The sequence below is a fragment of the Cydia splendana genome, unplaced genomic scaffold (assembly GCF_910591565.1).
Source record: "Cydia splendana unplaced genomic scaffold, ilCydSple1.2 scaffold_70_ctg1, whole genome shotgun sequence".
Taxonomy (NCBI): domain Eukaryota; kingdom Metazoa; phylum Arthropoda; class Insecta; order Lepidoptera; family Tortricidae; genus Cydia; species Cydia splendana.
This window is the reverse complement of record NW_026946900.1, coordinates 304592-322774: the sequence shown is the minus strand read 5'-3', so window position 1 is coordinate 322774 and position 18183 is coordinate 304592. Positions and strand designations below refer to the sequence as shown.

Sequence of the window (18183 nt, the reverse complement as noted above, 5' to 3'; positions counted from 1 at the left end):
TTTAATGGCGGCTGTCAACCCATTCCAATTTAATGGAGGAATTCATTTGAACTACCAGACATTTCCCAATTTAATGGAGGCTGTCAACCAATTCCAATTTAATGGAGATATTCATTTGAACTACCAAACATTTCCTCAAATTCCAATTTAATGGAGGCATTCATTTGAACTACCAGATATTTCCTAATTTAATGGGGGTTATGTTAATCAATTCCAATTTAATGGAGGCATTCATTTGAACTACCAGACATTTCCTAATTTAATGGGGGTAATGTTAACCAATTCCAATTTAATGGAGGCATTCATTTGAACTACCAGATAACCAGATATATCCTAATTTAATGGGGGTTATGTTAACCAATTCCAATTAAATGGAGGCATTCATTTGAACTACCAGATATTTCCTTATTTAACGGGGGTTATGTTAATCAATTCCAATTTAATGGAGGCATTCATTTGAACTACCAGATATTCCCTAATTTAATGGGGGTTATGTTAATCAATTCCAATTTAATGGAGGCATTCATTTGAACTACCAGATATTTCCTAATTTAATGGAGGTTATGTTAATCAATTCCAATTTAATGGAGGCATTCATTTGAACTACCAGATATTTCCTTATTTAATGGGGGTTATGTTGGGGGGAGGGGGTTCTTTCTTTATTTCAAGACGAGGTAACAAAATATAAATTGGATACATGCGCGTATACATGTGTATACCTTACCTTGCAAGTTAAATAAAACTGAAATAAATATGTTTACTTATTATTTGAGACAAACTCATTCCAACCAAAATAGAACATTTGAACCTTGATTCCTATTTCACCATCATTATCATCATCATCATCATCATCATCATCATAGGCCTCTTCACTTTAAGGTGTCACCAGTGAAACACCGTTTTTTTTTTGGGTGGCTGAATAGACCGATGCGAGACCAACATGGTCTACCACTACCACATGTCCGACAAGAGAAGTTTGCGGAAACCGGTACTGAGACACCTTGTCGTCGTTTTTACCTCTTGTCAGCGAGTGCGGCGAACCAGGTTTCATTACAAAACTAGCGACCCTCCACAACACGTTTGTGCCATTCCGTCCGCTGTTCACCGTCAGTTAAGTTGAAATTTAATAAAGTATGCAATACATGTTTCTTATGGTGTGATTATTTAGAGGCTCACTGTGTAATTATAATTTATCAGATAATAGATATTTGTGCAACTCACAGAAAGTATTGTTTCTTACACCCATATGGTATGACCCATATACAGTTAATGAAATGATTTGCCTTAATTAGACTAGTGTTTTAAATACTATATTCTTATAATATAATTACCATTAAAATAAATGTGTTTATAACAACCCAGGAATCATTTTGTATCTGTAGGTACTAGCAGTACTTGTCATTATGAGTGAATATGGACAACTTATTTTTTAAGTACTTAATAGCAGGAGGAAAGTAAAAACCACAAGTTAAATGCAATGTTAACATATAAATGTAATAAGATTGTAGAAATCCCAGAATGAAACACTATCTGGTATTTGTAAATACTAAATAAACTAAGTAAACGCTCTCCAGGCGGCTTAGCACGGTCGCGCTTTCATCCCTTGTCACCATGCCTGTCACGTTCTAACAAGTATGTAAGTGCGAAAGGGACGCGCATAGTGATAGTCGATAAAAATGGAACCGTGCCGAGCCCGCAGGTTCCTTACTTTGTTTATATACGAGCCGGGTAAACAAACCTTGTATTTGCATTAAAAATCCCAATTACATCATAATGTATGGAATTTAATGTTAGAAACGATCGAGTATATTGTAAAACAGTGTTTTGTATACGATGCTACGCAAAATAACGAAAAGATCTTGATTTTGGAATGCAATTATAACCTTAATTTTGTATCTAGACCGGTCATCCCCTTCCTTGAAATTTTAGCCTTAAAGCTTACCTTTTTCTCGTCGCCACTTATATTGTTTGTTAAATTAGTAGTTATGTAACTATGTAACACCTAAACATAAACACCGGCTCGGCAATGCCCTCGCAAACACAATATAACTTCACTTCCACAACAGCACGTACAGCCCGCGGCCATCGTACCATAGACAGTGACAGTTACTTTTTTATGGCATTGCAGCCAACACAAGGACACACGAGACGGCGTATGTATGCTATTTACGAGTAAGCTACTCGCATAATCGCATACACTACACCCACATTTATAAAAACAAGTAAAACGCCAAAATAAGACGTATTCAATATTTCTACATAAAACTTTTATTATAAATGCGTCGTTGCGTGAAATAATATAACTTTAACCATCCAAACACCTAGGTATGTAAGATATTTCTTTTAGTAGGTAATTATTTTTTGATTTAAATTAACTTGTAGTCACTCAGAGGCCTGTAAAAAGGCATGTACCTAATTCCATTGTATTTTGAATCTTTATTGACTTTGTTTGTTTTGGCAAGTTTTTATTCCTAAAGGTCGACTTAATTATATAATATTGGAATATTTAAGGGAAAAAGTTAGTTGACTACTGGGTGGACTATTCATTAGCTAAAGGTGCATAGTTAGATTACCTACTTGGGCAGGTTTGGTATGATCAAATTTGAGAATTGCGATAAGTGCAGGCAAGGTTTAGTCTTCAAAAAATCGCTTAACGCACGCTTGCACTGAATAAACAGAATGACCTTTATAACTTAAAACTTACGCACCGTAAAAATAACATACTTTTTGTTTCGTTTTCTTTCAAATTGAGTTAAGTTTCACTGTATTCACAAAGTCTATCGAGAGGAATACAGTAAAAATATTATTTCCTTCGTATTTGGGTACCTATCGTTCCTCATTCACTGTAAATACCCGGAAAATACACAGAAACTGTAACTACAGCGGATGAAATAGATTTTTTATACTAATAAAAAATATTCGAATATTCGAAACCTGAGCGGCCGAATATTCGAATATCAAAACAGGTCGAATATTCGACAAATTCGAATATTCGAATATTCGAATTGCAAGCCCTACACTTTAGACACATGCTGGAGGCAAGAGACTTTATTGTGTTCACCGACCATAAGCCCATCACTTTTGCTTTTACCACAAGACGCGACAAGTGCTCACCAAGGCAATACCGTTACCTTGATTACATCGCCCAGTTCACCACAGATATTCGCCATATCTCTGGCATAGATAATTCAGTCGCCGACGCGCTGTCACGCATAGCATCCGTCGCAGTAACCATAGACTACAAGGCACTGGCAGAAGATCAGGATTCAGATTCTGAACTGCAACACCTCCTAACTAATGGTTCCTCCCTAAGACTGCAAAAAGTGAACACCGAAGGCGCAAGTATATACTGCGATCTCTCTCAGAGCGCACCAAGACCTTATGTGACACCACTGTTCCGCAAGCAGGTGTTTGACAGCATTCACAATTTAAGCCACTCAGGCGCCACAACATCGGCCAAATTAATCGCTGACAGATATGTGTGGCCCGGCGTTCGTCGCGATTGCAAGATCTGGGCACAGAGTTGCCCAGACTGCCAGCGCAGCAAAATACATCGCCACACTTCAGCTCCACTTTCTCCCATACAAACTCCTTCCGATCGCTTTTCCCACGTGCATATGGACCTCATTGGCCCCCTTCCCGTCTCTTCAGGCAACAGGTACTGCCTCACCGTCATCGACCGGTTCACAAGATGGCCTGAGGTGTACCCACTACCAGACATGACGGCAGAGACGTGTGCAAAAGCGTTTGTCTTCGGCTGGGTGGCACGTTTTGGCTGCCCAAACAAAATAACGACCGACCGTGGAAGACAATTCGAGTCGCAACTATTTAAAAGCATCACAGGTTTCCTCGGCTCCAACCATTGCCCCACAACATCATACCACCCTGAGTGTAACGGCATGATCGAACGTCTGCATAGACAGCTAAAAACCGCGATCATGTGCCATAATAACCCACAATGGTCAGAGATCTTACCACTCGTACTCCTGGGAATAAGGAGTGCCTGGAAGGATGACCTCAAAACTTCGGCAGCAGAACTGGTTTACGGCGAACCCCTCAGATTACCAGGTGAATTCTTCAACCCTACTACCAACCTGGACATTGACGTTACTGACTTCGCTTCTCGCCTGCGTAGACATATGGCTAATCTGAGCCCAGTTCCAGCGTCGTGGCATACAACAAAGACGTTTTATGTACCAAAGGATCTGCTCTCTTCAGAATATGTTTACCTGCGTCAGGGCCCCGGCCGAAGATCCCTGGAAGCTCCATACTCTGGTCCCTATAAAGTCCTGGAGAGATGCGAGAAAACTTTCAAAATAGATATACAGGGCAAAGAGTCAACAGTCACTATAGACAGATTAAAACCAGCTTACCTGCTTCGCAACTCCTGCAATCAGCCACAACTACAATCAGATAAAGTCCCCGAAAAACAGACCAGAAGCGGCCGAGTAGTTCGATTTCCAGCTCACCTAGATCACTATCGCCCGTAAAACGGTCTCGGCGGGGGAGTATTTGTGGCCTACTCCACATTAGTATTAAAATTACGCAAAAGAAATAAATCCACGAAACCTTCTTCGTGTGGACCCACAACGTAAGTCGACAACATGGCCGCGCGCGAGCCGGCAACCGTTGCTAAGCAACGATCGTCGCTCGCGCCGATGCCGCGCGCACCGCGCCCCTCCGGCAGTGTTACCTACGTCACGGGATCAGACGCACGCGCATCAATAACTTAAATCCTATCCGTGGACCGACCTACCGACTGTGATATCTTATTATAAAACCCTGACACTAACTAAAAGGCTACTTGACTGATTATGTATGGTGTGGTGCATGAACTTAACAAGTGTTTTGGTGAATTGTGTGTGCCTGTACTAACCGCTTGTTTAAATGCTAATCCCGACAAATAATAAACCTTAAACTGTAATTCCAGAAACATTACATACTGTTTACTAAGTGAGTGCATTATCATTTACGATCCACGTAGGTTTAACACCCACAATTCCATTATTGAGTCAATTACACCATACTTAGCTGAGAGAACTCTCAGCGAGTAGTTATTAATGGAACTCAATCGGCGGGGTCCCCGGTAGCCCTCGGAGTGCCTCAAGGTTCAATTCTTGGTCCCTTCCTGTTTTTGGTATACATTAATGACTTACCAAAAGTTGTGCAAGATAGACATGATATAGTGTTATTTGCAGATGACACTTCCCTTATATTTAAAGTGGACAGAAAGGAAAATAGCTTCGAGAGCATTAATGACGCGCTATCTACCATAGTAAACTGGTTTACGGCAAACAATTTGCTTTTGAACGCCAAGAAAACCAAATGCATCAAGTTTATGCTACCTAACGTCAAGCAGGTAAATAACAGCAAGATTAAAATAAAAGGTGATACGCTGGAATTTGAGGATCGAACTGTTTTCCTGGAAGTCACTCTAGACTCCAAACTGCAATGGCATGCACATATAGGCACTCTAGCCGGAAAACTTAGTTCAGCAGCCTAGTGAGGAGAATCAAACAGCTAACAAACGTAGAGACGGCCAGGCTGGTATACTTTAGTTACTTCCATAGTGTTATGTCTTATGGAATTCTGTTGTGGGGAAAACCGGCAGATATTCAGACAATATTTGTGCTGCAAAAACGAGCTGTACGTTCCATCTATGGACTGGGCGCTCGAGTATCCCTAAGAGAGAAATTCAAAGAAGTTAACATTCTTACCGTTCATCTCAATACATACTAGAGAATATTATGTATGTTCGGAAAAACATCCACGAATTCAAGGTTAACAGTGATATCCATAACTATAACACTAGAAACAAACATAAGCTTGCTGTGCCCGCCCACCGCCTCCGTAAGGTTAGTACGTCTTTCGTCGGGAACTGTACACGTTTTTATAACAAAGTCCCCACTGATGTAGTGAATTTACCACTTCACAAATTTAAGTCGCACATTAAGCGCTCCTTGTTAAGTAAGGCGTACTACACTGTAAATGATTTTATAAACGATAGAGATGCCTTTAAGCAGGTAGCTTGATTTCATTAGTATAATAAGAGCTAAATAAATATTGTTTTTTTTTTACATTGTGAATTAAATATGCTAGTGTCCAGTAGAATTGACACATGAGACAATGATGTTCTCGCTTGATTAAATTGTTTAATTTAATTTTAATTTTGGACACTTGGAGACCTTATACATCTCTAAGTATTTACTTATTTATTTTATTTTTATTTTTGATTGTACATACCTATATTTTTAATGTTTCTGACACTTAGAGACCTTTACATCTCTAAGTCAACTTAGGCTAGTAATTATGTGAAGCTATACTGTCTTTTTATGTAACATACGAGCACAAAATGCCGCGTCTTACAGCTACATGTTATTACTATTTTAATATTATTATAGGCCGGTAGCTTGAATATGTCATGCTCGCTTAAAAGTCTTTGCTTACGGTGGCGTCGTTGATCGGGTCGCCACTTTCCCGAATAAAGGTTGAGGGAGGCGATGGCTGAGATACGCGTCATACTCGTGAACGGGTGCTGTTTGTGGAGACTGGTCTGTTTAAGCTAACACAAGCTATTATACTTAGTAACTTTATTTTTATTAATTAATTACAGTGAGACGCCTCATTCTGCTCTCGTATGTTTCTTTTCTCTTAATGAATGTATTAATTATACAGGATATTGACTCTTGGAGACCCTATACATCTCTAAGGATAACTTGATAAACTATATAATCTTATAGTTCTGACACCTAGAGACATTTACACCTCTAAATATTATAGATTTTTTTTTGTGTTTTGTATCTGTATTTTTTATGTAATTCGACATTAAGAGACCATATACATCTCTTAGTAATTGTAATACGTTAGATTGAATTGTTAGTTTTATTTTATAAAATTGTTGATGTTATTATTTTTGCTTGTATGTAAATTCAATGATGACGTGTAAAAGTGCCCTTGTGGCCTATTTGCTGAATAAATGTTGATGTTTGATGTTTGATATGCTGCTCAGTTCCTCAATCAGCTCGTTGACATATAAGTTAAAAAGAACAGGAGACGTCAACCCCCCCTGTCTTACCCCGCATTCCAGTTTATACTGGTCTGACCATTCCCCATCCCATCTAACTTGATTGACCTAATGGGTATACCAAAACTTAAGTAGGGACACGCATTCCGGTGGCACAGTTGTTTTTTTAAGCTTTTCCCACAACCGATCATACACCACCAGGCTCCAATTTCACCACGGTGACAGGTGCCTTTCCTCGCATAATGAATGATACAGACCTACCTGAGCAGACTCCCTTTCCCCCCCATAACACTTCTTCCAGTGAAGATGGTTTAGTGATCTTATACTTTATTTGTACCTTATTTAAATCACACTCTACAATAAGGGGAAAGTGGTCAGACCAGTATACGTCATGCCTTACTGAAACATTTCTGACCGTTTCTCGGGCTGACTTCGTGGTAATGCCTAACCACCTGTGACAACCGTGCGCCTCACTAGTATAGGTATGTGTATTCGACTTGTTTCCCAAGAATTCCACATCGACACAATACCACTCTTGGTCCACACAAAACTGTTCCAATTCCTTAAAAAACAATTCCGCGGGGTGAGCATTAAAATCTCCCATTACATACACTACTTCGACATCACTGTTGTCTTCCATAATAGCATGAATCTCTCCTAGGCACTCTGTAAACATTGGCAGATTTTCTGTAGCGTTGACCGGCATATAAACACTAAACACTAAAATTGAGCGATCTCGTAGACCTAATTTTACCGCTACTATTCTAGTACTTACAGTCTTAATTACCGATACCGACTGGAAAACGTTCTTACGCCAGAGAATCGCAACTCCTCCGTAGGGCCGACCCACAAGTAGACCGGCACCCACGTCCACAGCCGAGCAGTAGCAGGAAATCTAAGGTCCCGTTTTCTAAGGGGACCTTGCATTTTGGAGACAAAGCAAACCGCTTGGAACAGGTGTTCCTGGGGGTGACCTGAGCTGATTAAGCCCGGTTGCCAAGAGGTTCCCCCCAGCAGGTGGGCAAGGGAGGGGGGGGGAGTGCCTCCGGCGCGCCTCACTCTAAGCTTTATAATCTGTATACATCTCGCAACTATATCAAGTTTGGTGTCATTTTCGTATAATTCGAAGAAGAATTCATTTCTGTGACTATATTTTCCCTCACCCATACAAAAAATTCGAAAAATTAAAATTCAAAAAAAATCTTTTAATTTTTTTTTTCGAAAATCTTGTACAAAATTTATACTATGAGGATTTGCTCTAGAAAAAAAAATCTGTGAATAGCCCAGTTATCCTACTATACAGAATAGTAAACTTGTCAAACATTTTTTTTTTTCATAACTCTGTTAAAAAAAATGTTTTGTGTCGCGCGGCGTACCTGCATTGTAAGAGCGATATGCAACGTTTAGGATTTTTAAGTATATTTAGATGATTTCTGATAAGTTGTTATTCTTCTGGTGGTAGATTACATTAATAAATTACTTCTGGACGTGATATATATACAAATATAAATTAAATATATAAATAAAGATGTTGGGAAAACTTTCGCTAATAGAGTTAAGTATTATAAATGTGATAAAATTAACATAGGAGATGTTTGACAAAAAATGCGGGTTAAAATAAGATATATATTGTTCGTAATTGCCATTACATGCCCATGTGACTGTGCATTTTAGGTTTTTTTTAACGCAGTTGCACCTCCCTGCGCATTTTGTTTTGCAGCGGCAACGAATAAGCTCTAAACAAGCAGCAGCCGCCGCAGGTAGGCTTGTCCATATGGGCTCCCAATAACCATGTTGTTTGGACCAGCCCCAGTCAGCAGGGCATGGTGGCTGTTGCTGAGGGGCTATAATCTGTCCCCAAACATAGACCAAATCCTACACCGGAACATGCGACACAACTGAAAACCGCCGTGTTGCCGAAATAATTTCTGCACTTTGTCAACCAGGTGCAGAAAACCCTAGAGAAAAAGCAAACCGCTCTATGTGCGTCCCTTGATGTTGAAGTGCTTTCGACAATACGCCCACAGAGACCATACTCAATGGTATAAAATCAAAGGGAGACTATACTATTTATAGAGCATGAATTTTATACCATCCCCACTATTATGGACCCTAGCAGTGGACCAACTTCTTGCAATCATGTCAGGCCAAGACTTTGATACACAAGGATATGCCGACGACCTTGTAGTCATCGTCAAAGGCCCTTGCCTCAACATAATATCCAACCTAATGCAAGGAGCTCTAAACACAATACCTATTCAAATGGTGTAGAGAAAATAACTTGTCCATTAATCCGAGCAAGACTGTCATAGCCATTTAACCATTCACAAGGAAACGGAAGCTCGATAAACTCACAAAACCAAGACTTAATGGACAAATAATACCGTTCTCGGCAGAGGTCAAGTATCTAGGGGTCACTTTCGACCAAAAGTTAACTTGGAACCCTCACCTGAGAAACATTATACAAAAAGCGAAAATGGCCATGTGGTCATGCTGTCGAATGGCAGGAGCAAGATGGGGCTTAAGACCCAAATTGCTATGTGGTTATACACAGCGGCAGTGAGGCCAATTGTCACCTACGCCTCCGCAGTGTAGCCTCCGTGGTGTAACAAAACCAGCCAAAAGACAGCAATAGACACTCTAAACAGCCTGCAACGCACGGCTTATTTAATAGTAACAGGCACCTACTCCTCGACACCGGGAGCGGCCCTAGATGCACTGCTGGACATCAAACCACTCCACTTGCAGGTGCAAAAGGAGGCCAAGCAGTGCGTCTACAGAATATGCACGCTAAACAGGCCAAAATGGCGCTCTCAGGCATTAACCAATCTAAAGGCCTGGGTTTTTGCGAATAGAACCCTTAGCATGCCCACTGATGACACGCAAACCGAATGTCATCTCACCAAGCTGTACACAGTAGAAATACCTCCTAGAGACAAATGGATTAACAACCAAATGTACGTCGAAGAGGGAAGCCACATCTGGTATACAGATGGTTCCAAGAAAGGCAATGATGTAGGATGTGGGATCTATGGTGAGAGATCTAAGCTCAGAGCTAGCGTCAGCATGGGCACACTGGCCTCAATCTTCCAGGCAGAAGTCTTCGCCATCAACAAATGTGCGGAGATCAGCCTGGATAGAAACCTAAGACACCAGCATATCTACATCAACTCAGACAGCCAGGCTGCTCCGCTGGCACTAGAATCCCTTGAGTCAAACTCAAAACTAGTCCAGAACTGTAAAACAAACCTAAATGCACTGGCTTACTCCAACAAAGTTACACTTAGATGGGTACCAGGGCACTCCGACATTAACGGAAACGAAGAGGCGGATGAACTTGCTAGAAAGGGCACAGACCGTTCTGTGGAATCACAAAACGGGATGCATATTCTCTGCTCAGCAACTTAGAAAAAACGAGACCAATCGCTTGGTGGAAGTTCGTTAAAGGACAAGAACACTCGAAAGCTCTGATCAAAGGGTTCAACAGCAAAACTGCTAAGGAGCTTTTAGGACTCAAAAGGCACAAAACCTGCGTGGAGACCAGAATACTGACTGGACACTGCAAGTTGAACAAACATATGTTTCAAATTGGCAAGAAACAAGATGCGACATGCAGGTTCTGTCAGAAGTCAGAGGAGACTGCAATGCACATTTTCTGTTCTTGTGGACCACTAATGTCAAAAAGAAGTACCTACCTAGAGCGACACGTAGTGCAACCCTATGAGGTACAAAACATTACGGCCCAAAGAATCTGGAACTTTCTGGATGCAACGGGCATTAGTAATGAACTTAAAGGGCCGTCACAATAGATCAATGCTGGTCAATGCGCCACTCAAAGGCCCACAACACCACAATAATAATAATAATGTCCCGCGGGGGCAGCTTGTGGCGAGCTGACGGTGAGTGGCGACACCGCGGACCCCTATTCCAGAGGGCCCTGTCATTTGGCCCTCGCTTGCCTTGATTGGCCGGCCAGAATGGAGTCGCAAGAGCGGGACCTATGCTCCAGGTTGGAAGTGTAAAATGTCATAACGCCGGCGGCCTGCTGAACGGATTACCGGGATCTGGCTACCGCAGACTCACCTCTCGACAACCTCACAGCTAGGGCTTGCATTCCGGAATTCCGGAATATCGAAATTCCGGAATCTCGGACAAATTTTCCGATATTACAGTTCCGGAATTGATACCACTCAATATCGAAAATTCCGGAATTGGATATAAGTACTTTTTGTAGGTTTTAATACGTTTATTATTAAAAATTGTTAAGAAACTACACCGTACGGGTGTTTTTTGTCGTTATTAAGTGCTTCTTAGTCATTCAGTGAACTATAGTATAGTATAGGTATATTTTAATTTTCCGTTTGCTAAAGCAGTGGACAATATGGGCTCATAATAAAAAAATAAAAATACAAAAAAGCAGAGCGATTTACTTGCTTAGAATAGTCAGAATAGTCGGAATCATACATAAGCGAATTTGTAGAATTGATATTTAAAAATATTTGGACTTTTTACCTTGAATTCAGAGAGAAAGAGGTTTTCTCTATTAACGATTTCGAATCCTGTAGAAGCACATAATATATGATATTGTGAATCATAATTAGGAACTAGGAAGGAAAAAGCCAAACTTAGACCTTCAACTTCTTAAACAACACCACTACCTACTAGGTTAGGAAGAGTAGGAAGCTATTATAGTTAACTATTTTATAAAATTATGCATCGAATGGTTTGCTAGCAACTATAGTTTCCCCAAATAAATACCCCGTATCATAGAAGTGAATGACAGCGACCATTTTAATAAGGTGGTAAAATGGGTGGTAAAGAAAACGTACCTACTTCAAATTAAATTTCTCTTAACCACTCACTTGCTTTTGGTAACTGTAGCTACCAGCTGTCACCCTTATTTTATTATAATAATAGAGGTCACTGAAAAAGATCAAGCATGTGAGTGGTTATACAATATTAACTTTAATAAACGTAAAGTATCAGAATTTCACATTTTTGTTGTTTTTTACTAAAAAATCGAATAAAAATATGATAAAGCCTAATTCCGGAACCAGTTCCGGAATTCCGGAATTGGCATCCAATATCGAAAATCAGTTCCGGAATTGAAAACCATCCGATATTGCAAGCCCTACTCACAGCCACTCCAAAGTGTTGCTCTGTTGTCGCACTGTGCGTGCGGCCATTGCGGGGCCCACTCAATGAGTTGGCGAGTCACCACCTGTCATTTACAATTTTGAGACTGATTGTCACGGCAGGTGTCCGCTAGTCTCTCTCATAGCCCATTATCCAGTCCATCCAACTTTCAAATCTATAGCCCATGACCTTAGTTCCCATCGCAGCACAAAAGTGCTGCACTGCAATAGTCTTTGCACATGGCGGGGACAGTAGTAAGGTAATTACTGTTTCTGCGGCACCCCCGAGCCTACCTGCGGCGCAGATTTTTTTTGATATTTTTTGCTCTATCCTTAATGGATATATGTTTACAGCTTCTGCGGCGGTCATTGTTTGTGTGGAGTGGATTTTTAGTATTGCCATAAACTAAAGCCACATTTCGTGTGCCCGTCCATTTTTTTTTGGTTTTGACAAGCGTGTGACTCCATGTTTTTTTGAGGTAGAATAGTTTATTAGGGGTTGCTTACGTATTTCTTTAAAACGATTTATTTTATTAAGGTTAAAGTTTTTGCCATTTATTGTAGCCTCCCACGCTGTAATAATTACATCTTTTGGAATGCAATAATATTATAAATTTATGCGACATGGGCCGTGAGAAGTATTTTTAGAAAACCCATAAAATATCATTCATTATTACGAAATGTCATGGTCCCCGAATTTTATTGTGTATTCAATTATAGAGCATTTCATAAAACTGATCAGGTACAAACACGTTGCAACCCACAGGTGTCTATTTTATTTAATAGGGGTTTTGCCTTAGATAACCAATAAAATATCATTAATTATTACGAAATGTCATGGCCCCGTATTTTATTGTGTATTAAATTATAGAGCATTTTAAAAAACTGATCGGCTACAAACACGTCGCAACGTGTCGTATCATACAACGCACAGGTGTTTGGGTTATTTAATAGGTTTTTGTCTTATCCGCCATATGTATGCATGTGTGTGTGTTGTACAATAAAAGGAGAGCTCAAATCGATGGGACCGCCATTCGTTCAAACGTGTTTGTCTTAAAACAGTGTCAAGTGCTAAAAGTATACTTCAAGTAGTTTAAAGTATCGCAATACAGTACTCTTCGTCATTAGTGTTTATTTTGCAAATCAGTATACAACTTGCAGCGAATTAAAATGGAGGTAAGCTCAACATTATCTGACTGTTTATACACAAATATTATCTACCTGTTTCCATTTATATCAAGCGTCTCACAAATGTTTTCTTTTGTTTTAGATTTCAAACGAGAATTCTCTTGAGTGCACATTCAAAAATTATTATTATGGCAATGTGAGCGACAATGAAACTGAAGTTTCAAAACCACTTAAAATCCGTACCCAAAAACGAACCAACAATATTGATGTATTTTTCGAAAAGCCTACGAAGAAACAAGCTGCAGAGTATTCGTCTACTGTTGCCCAGTTGACAAATGGAGGTACAAATTATATATCTTCTCGCGTAGATGACGTTTCAAAGGCCACTCATCTCATAAAAATTGATGTCTATGACATGAAAAAATTGCGAGGTGTTCCAAGCGATCAGCACTGGAAATTCGCGAATACTAGAATCAAATACTACACGCAGACTGAAGAAGATGACTATTATTCCAATACACAAGAATTAATTTACAATATTACTAAACATATTGCAACTAAAAACAACTGTAAAAAATATTTCATCGAAGCAAAGCCATAAATCATCCCTTACGCCGCCCACACGTAGAAATCCCCCACCAACGAACAAACGATTTTTGGGCCTATATATAGATAGACAACGCAAAGCAAAACCATACCGTATCCCTTTTGACACCCCTAGAAGCGAAACAACGAGCACAAAATGGACCTACAAGATTCGCAATACGACGAAGATTTAATTAAAATTTGTGAAGACATTGAGATGCAAAATCAAAGCTCTAAAGGATATTCTCCTGCGTCACCGCCTTTATACGTCAGTTATGCTGAAAACCCTCTTTTGATAACGTGGGAAGATGAAGAGGAAGACATAGAAATGGACAACACGGCAATATCTATCAGCGAAGATGCATATGAACCATTATGCTATGACGCGTTCGCCACCTGTGCTACAACATGTTCGTCGCCTGTGCCACAATACGATGAGTGGAGATTGGAGTGGGGGAAAATGGTGTGATATGCATTAAGATTCTAGATGTTTTAAAATTAAGACCGTCTTTATATGTGTTTTTATGTGAAACGATTGTGTGTAAATGTAGGAAAGACTTGTGTGTAATTAGTTATAGCTAATAAATTTGTTAATACTTCTCCTGTATTTTACTGGTATAATTCCCTTTCTGTGTACTTGCAATAAGAAATAAGGAAAGAAAGTAAAGACATTGTCTGATAAAATATTTATTTATTACACAAAAAAATAGATCTATACATATTTTTCACAACCCAATCATTATACATGGTATTATTTATAAATAAGCTTAAAAAATCAAACATCGTTTTACCATTAAATTTAAAATATATATAAACTAAACAGTATTCGCCACAAACTGACGTGAAATTATTTTGAATAGATACATTGTTATAAAACCATTTCTTTGAATTTCTTTTTAAAAACAACTTATGATAACCAGAAGGCTTTCTACCAAAAGAATCAAAATATTCACCATTGCCATGCATATCAATATGAATTGCTACCCAGTGTGATCCCGGTTTAAAATCTGGGTCTAAATTGCTTATGATATAAACCGGAAGGTCCATGAAAACCGGTATTCTGTTAGCTGGATAAACATGCGACTCAATCGTGGGACAGATTTTTTTCATACATAATTGTAATTCCTTGGTATCCATTACAAATTACTTATTGAATTCACAGATGAATTCGTTACCAAGGTTCAAAAACTAATGACACAGTGCTTCATATATCTATTATTATATACACTAATATATTATATAATCTAACTATTAAAATCTACAGTCACATCTCGATGTTTGTTTATTTCGATGATATTATCAAACTCTGCATAAACAATGCAATTAACAGTTGTGCTAAGAGCATTTTCAAATCGAACTTCTAACCGTACACTACCATGTCTAACAAGATTCCAGTGAGAAGTAGAACTTGCTGATAAATCAGGTGTTAAATCGAAACACATCAAACAATAACCATTTCCATAGTCTTCTCGACTTATTGAGTTCCCTTCATTAAGAAAATGAATACCCGTTCCAGAAAACAAGGTGTGATATGTTGAAACCATTAAACCGTTGCTGAAAGATGGTTGTAATGTTTTTGAAGGAACTTGATGACCATCAACGTACAAACTAAATAAGTTCATATCGTGGTGGTGGAAATTAAAAGGATTACTTTTTAAACTACCATTAAATGCCGTATTATCAACAAAACCCACAATACACCTTTTTGGCACTTGACCGAGGAAAATATTATCAAGTGATTTCCCTTGCACACCTGATGGTATTGTAAGTACTTTAACTTCCGCTCTTGTGATGGGATACTTTGCAGTCGTTGAAGCTAAAACCTTTTGATGTGCAAGTAAAACGCTCGGGTTAATTTTTGTTCTTCTAATTATTAAACTTGCATCCATTATAAGTACTTTAAGTTTTTTATCTTGACTACACATAAGATTAAATGACTCCTTGGATCGTACTAATTTAACACGAACTTCAACACCATTTATTAAAAACTTTTCTTGATTGAAAATATCACCGTGTAGGTGTCCTATCATTTCAACTTCCTTACTGTTTTCGATAAATGTTTCTCTCTTGGTCCAACCTTTATTAGTCGCATCAGTTGCATTCATATGACCCGAAGTGTCTTCGTACCATAACCCACATGTAAGATGAGACTGTTTTGCTGCCGGTCCATAATTTAATAGAGTTTCCATATATGCACGGTATGCGTATGTATTATTAGGCGGTGATACTAGTTTTTGATTTAAATAAATATCCAACTGGTTGAAAAGTGAATGTAACCAATTATTAACTGGAGCAACATGCGTTTCTGCCGATTTAATGTTAGAACCATCTTGATTCAATATCTTGGCTTTGATATGCAGTAAAGTGTGAGACAGGTCAATATAGTCATCACCTGATCCTGGTACTTGAAATTCAATAGGACCATCATCACTAAGAGAAGAAATAGGTTTATAGTGTATCCACTGCCCATTTTCTATACTTGTCTGCGTTGATGGAAGGGCAAACAAATCTAACTCGGACTTAGCGCATTCGCATGAATGATTATGTAAAAATGACATGTTTTAGTTAGAAAAAATATCGTTTATATATTTTTTATTTTTCTTTGTACCTCTCTGTCGCACTGCTTTTGATGTAATGGTGCGCTCCTGTCTCTTTCGTTGTATTTTATACCCGGACCCTGACATCAAAGAATCAATTTTTTCATCAGCTTTTCTTTTTAAATTACTGCTTACAGTCTTAAAACGAGACTTTAATGATTCATCAATAGGGTGTGAATTCATCATGTCGGACAAGATGCCAACACCGGCATTTAGTGCTTCTTTTCCAACCGTTCTAAAACCGCTGGATAACAGAGGAAATACTGACCTAAACAGTCCCCCCAAAAAACTTCCTATGCCATGTCCTCGTTGGTGAGGAACACCTTTATATACAATGCCTACCCCTGAACCAGCTTGATGAGAATAATAATGTTCATATGGACAGCGAATATTTTCACGGTTATGATTCATTTTATCCGTTGAAAATGTAGTTTCACGTATGAGGTTCCAAACTGGAATGGAACCTTTCCACCCGTATGCATTCTTATATCAATTTCAATTGTATCAAACTCTCTACGCATAACAGGTATGTAATGTGCAGGAGAGAAGCTATGCATTTTATATGCTCCATAAATGTATTTTGTCGGATCAAGCGGTATTATTCTTACTAACGATGTCATAACATCCCCCACTACCTGAGGTTGAACAATGTCTGAATATATAAATAATTGTGATGGTAGGCCTAAATATAAATTAGCAGGAAATTTTCCTAGTTGACATTGTATAAGGTTCGTATTAGGTTTGAAACCTAGCTGAAGGTTTAGTATTGGCGTTGCATGTACGGAAACAATTTCTTTGTGCGAAGAAGTCACCTTGATAACTTTCGATATTCGGTCATAACTAAATTTAACCTTGTTCTTCAATAATGAGTTTTCATTAAAGGCAGATAAAAAGTGATCTATGTCGTCATATGTTGTTGCCGGTATATGAGACTTATATTCAACGGTAACAGGTGATTTTTCATTTTGTAATAATACGTGCTTTTTTACATACAGTACGTTTTCATGTTCCTGAACGTTGTACAAGGAACACGGGTAATGAAACTCCACTAATCCGACAACCCATTCTCCTTCTAATTTTATTGTCTTTGGGAGTTTAGTGAGAAAGTTTGCTGTTGTATTTTCGGGATAATACTGCATTGAGCTGTTGCTCAACAAAGTTAAATAAAAACTATCATCACTCATATTTCTTCTAAACTCGACGCAGATATCCAACTATTGAATTTATTTGGATAACCTTTCCACTTCACAAGCACCTCCTTTCTGTTACCAACTCGTCTTGAACGTATTATTTTATCTATTTTACATGTCATGGTGGGGTTATAAGTAACTTTTTGTAGTTCTTTAGAATAGAAAGTGCCTGTGATTGGTTCACCTTGTAGGTCCTTTAAGGTATAAACAAAATGAGGGAATCTTTTTATTATTGATTCGATAACAAAGATTTCATCGCTCCAATTGGTTTCGTAACCTTTTTGAAATATGTGTTTATATTTAGTTATTCTGACATGATCACCGACATTGAAATTACAAGTATAATTATTTTTTGATATATTTCTTGGTGTGTCGTATAAATGAGTCCATACAGTCATAATGTTGTTAAAATTAACATCTATTGGACGCATTTTAATACTAGAATGATAACTATGATTATATGAATAAAGGAGATCTTGTAAAATATCAATGTATTTATAAGTATTTTTGTGTGTAAAATAGCG

At 38.6% G+C, this 18183-nt stretch overlaps 1 long non-coding RNA gene across 1 annotated transcript in view; it reads left to right on the top strand.

The window, feature by feature from the left end:
- The first annotated feature begins 5719 nt into the window (after positions 1 to 5719).
- LOC134805861 (uncharacterized) overlaps positions 5720 to 18183 on the top strand; it is a 303036-nt gene continuing 290572 nt past the window's right edge. Inside the window, exon 1 of the long non-coding RNA XR_010146411.1 lies at positions 5720 to 5780. This is a non-coding gene — a long non-coding RNA (uncharacterized LOC134805861). The remainder of the gene's footprint in view (positions 5781 to 18183) is intronic.